General features: G+C 41.4%; 1 protein-coding gene across 1 annotated transcript in view; it reads left to right on the top strand.

Annotated features, from left to right (window-relative positions):
• The window catches only part of LOC144891105 (bridging integrator 3-like), a 158,924-nt gene extending 155,528 nt beyond the window's left edge, over window positions 1–3,396 (top strand). The window contains exon 5 of the mRNA XM_078773492.1: window positions 1–3,396. This exon is cut by the window's left edge and continues 940 nt beyond it. The gene's annotated coding sequence lies outside the window, so the exon portion shown is untranslated.
• Window positions 3,397–3,796: the final 400 nt, after the last annotated feature.

Here is a 3,796-nt window from a genome sequence, read left to right as displayed (position 1 = left end):
TTCATTGTTTTGGGGTTGGTTTCACACTTCCATGGTGTAGTTCATTGTTTTGGGGTTAGTTTCAAGTTTCCATGGTGTATTCCATTGTTTTGGGGTTGGTTTCACACTTCCATGGTGTATTCCATTGTTTTGGGGTTGGTTTCACACTTCCATGGTGTATTCCATTGTTTTGGGGTTGGTTTCACACTTCCATGGTGTATTCCATTGTTTTGGGGTTGGTTTCAAGCTCCCATGGTGTAGTTCATTGTTTTGGGGTTGGTTTCAAACTCCCATGGTGTATTCCATTGTTTGGGGTTGGGTTCAAGCTGCCATGGTGTAGTTCATTGTTTTGGGGTTGGTTTCAAGCTCCCATGGTGTAGTTCATTGTTTTGGGGTTGGTTTCACACTTCCATGGTGTAGTTCATTGTTTTGGGGTTAGTTTCAAGTTTCCATGGTGTATTCCATTGTTTTGGGGTTGGTTTCACACTTCCATGGTGTAGTTCATTGTTTTGGGGTTAGTTTCAAGTTTCCATGGTGTATTCCATTGTTTTGGGGTTGGTTTCACACTCCCATGGTGTATTCCATTGTTTTGGGGTTGATTTCAAGCTCCCATGGTGTAGTTCGTTGTTTTGGGGTTGGTTTCAAGCTTCCATGGTGTATTTCATTGTTTTGGGGTTGGTTTCACACTTCCATGGTGTAGTTCATTGTTTTGGGGTTAGTTTCAAGTTTCCATGGTGTATTCCATTGTTTTGGGGTTGGTTTCAAGCTCCCATGGTGTAGTTCATTGTTTTGGGGTTGGTTTCAAGCTCCCATGGTGTAGTTCATTGTTTTGGGGTTGGTTTCAAGCTCCCATGGTGTAGTTCATTGTTTTGGGGTTGGTTTCAAACTCCCATGGTGTAGTTCATTGTTTTGGGGTTGGTTTCAAGCTCCCTTGGTGTAGTTCATTGTTTTGGGGATGGTTTCAAGCTCCCATGGTGTAGTTCATTGTTTTGGGGTTGGTTTCAAACTCCCATGGTGTATTCCATTGTTTGGGGTTGGGTTCAAGCTGCCATGGTGTAGTTCATTGTTTTGGGGTTGGTTTCAAGCTCCCATGGTGTAGTTCATTGTTTTGGGGTTGGTTTCACACTTCCATGGTGTAGTTCATTGTTTTGGGGTTAGTTTCAAGTTTCCATGGTGTATTCCATTGTTTTGGGGTTGGTTTCAAACTCCCATGGTGTATTTCATTGTTTTGGGGTTGGTTTCAAGCTCCCATGGTGTAGTTCATTGTTTTGGGGTTGGTTTCAAACTCCCATGGTGTAGTTCATTGTTTTGGGGTTGGTTTCAAACTTCCATGGTGTATTTCATTGTTTTGGGGTTGGGTTCGAGCTCCCACGGTGTATTTCATTGTTTTGGGGTTGGTTTCAAGCTCCCATGGTGTAGTTCATTGTTTTGGGGTTGGTTTCAAACTCCCATGGTGTAGTTCATTGTTTTGGGGTTGGGTTCAAGCTCCCATGGTGTATTTCATTGTTTTGGGGTTGGTTTCAAACTTCCATGGTGTAGTTCATTGTTTTGGGGTTGGTTTCAAGCTTCCATGGTGTAGTTCATTGTTTTGGGGTTGGTTTCAAACTTCCATGGTGTAGTTCATTGTTTTGGGGTTGGTTTCAAGCTTCCATGGTGTAGTTCATTGTTTTGGGGTTGGTTTCAAACTTCCATGGTGTAGTTCATTGTTTTGGGGTTGGTTTCAAGCTTCCATGGTGTAGTTCATTGTTTTGGGGTTGGGTTCAAGCTCCCACGGTGTATTTCATTGTTTTGGGGTTGGTTTCAAACTTCCATGGTGTAGTTCATTGTTTTGGGGTTGGGTTCAAGCTCCCACGGTGTATTTCATTGTTTTGGGGTTGGTTTCAAACTCCCATGGTGTAGTTCATTGTTTTGGGGTTGGGTTCAAGCTCCCATGGTGTATTTCATTGTTTTGGGGTTGGTTTCAAACTTCCATGGTGTAGTTCATTGTTTTGGGGTTGGTTTCAAACTTCCATGGTGTAGTTCATTGTTTTGGGGTTGGTTTCAAACTTCCATGGTGTAGTTCATTGTTTTGGGGTTGGTTTCAAACTTCCATGGTGTAGTTCATTGTTTTGGGGTTGGTTTCAAACTTCCATGGTGTAGTTCATTGTTTTGGGGTTGGTTTCAAACTTCCATGGTGTAGTTCATTGTTTTGGGGTTGGTTTCAAGCTCCCATGGTGTATTTCATTGTTTTGGGGTTGGTTTCAAACTTCCATGGTGTAGTTCATTGTTTTGGGGTTGGTTTCCAGCTTCCATGGTGTATTTCATTGTTTTGGGGTTGGTTTCAAACTTCCATGGTGTATTTCATTGTTTTGGGGTTGGGTTCCAGCTCCCACGGTGTATTTCATTGTTTTGGGGTTGGTTTCAAACTTCCATGGTGTATTTCATTGTTTTGGGGTTGGGTTCGAGCTCCCACGGTGTATTTCATTGTTTTGGGGTTGGTTTCAAGCTCCCATGGTGTAGTTCATTGTTTTGGGGTTGGTTTCAAACTCCCATGGTGTAGTTCATTGTTTTGGGGTTGGGTTCAAGCTCCCATGGTGTACTCCATTGTTTTGGGGTTGGGGTGGCACTTGTTCTTTTGCTAACAGACTTGTGAGTTGAGATTCCTTTCACTCTTTCACATTTTACTATGTTCATGCTCTGCAGGATAGCGCAGTGATATAGACTAGACGGGTTTATGGGAAAAGGCCATGTATAAGCTTCTCGGTGCATTTTTGGGTAAAAGTTGGGAACCTTACTTTTTAATATAATTAGGGTATGCTGAATTCGATTAACCCGGTTCCCAAGTCGAATTTTGAGGGTTTTCTTTGAGTTTTGAATAAACTGCTGAAGAACTTGGGCATTGGTGAACTCACAGAGGAGACAATCAAATCTGCAGAATGTATAATGTCCACAGAACAACCTCTGTTGATTCAGCACGACATATGTTGTTCTCCAAGACTGGTAAACCAGAAGCAATGTCACCGACAAGTGCTTCTCCTCATTTCCATTTGATGCGAGTACACTATCAAGCCATGGTATGGAGAAATGCTCATTGTGCCATACCTGACCTGCCTGCACCTTTGGAAATGGGATGGAAACGTGGTGATTCAGGACTAGAGCCTATTCTGATGTCACCGAGTCCAATCCCAGAAAGTTACCTTAAGATGATTTGTTGTGCACGCCAGAAGTAATGAATGAAAGACTCGACGCTGCAAATGTCGCTATTCAGAGTTGAGGTCCGCATCAATGTGTGCCTGTCAGAAACAGAGTGATGATCAGATGATCAAACAGAGTGATATGAATTTGATGTAGTTTGGCAAAACAACATGTGTGACATTCCTGAATGTTTGTGCTTCATGGCCATGTATATTTAATTGTAGAATAAATGGTTGAATGAAACATTGTCTTATTAAAACCATTTCCCATTTTATAATGTCCAATTTCAATATCACTTTGAATGTCTCTTTCAATATGTCGCCAACCATAATATAGACTAGATTCCAGACGGATTTATGAAAAAAGGCCATGTGCACTAACAATAAGTTAGGGATATTGTGGGAGTGAGTTAATTTTTTATAGGGCTTAGGGTTATGGTATTGAAATCGAGAATGCTGTGTTTTTTCACACTCATTAATAACAATAGAATTAGGACCAACAACTTTTTTCAACATAATTAATACACAAAATCAACCACACCGAAGAACCAGCCAATATCCCGAACTTATTGTGAGTAGTGTATAAGCTTCTAGGTGCATTTTGGGGTAAAAGTTGTAAAGTTAAAGTAAAAGAGCTGCATGTA

This window comes from Myxine glutinosa, chromosome 3 (genome assembly GCF_964187855.1).
Source record: "Myxine glutinosa chromosome 3, kmMyxGlut1.1, whole genome shotgun sequence".
Taxonomy (NCBI): Eukaryota; Metazoa; Chordata; class Myxini; order Myxiniformes; family Myxinidae; genus Myxine; species Myxine glutinosa.
Note: the sequence above shows the minus strand (reverse complement) of the source record. Positions and strands in the feature narration are given on the sequence as shown.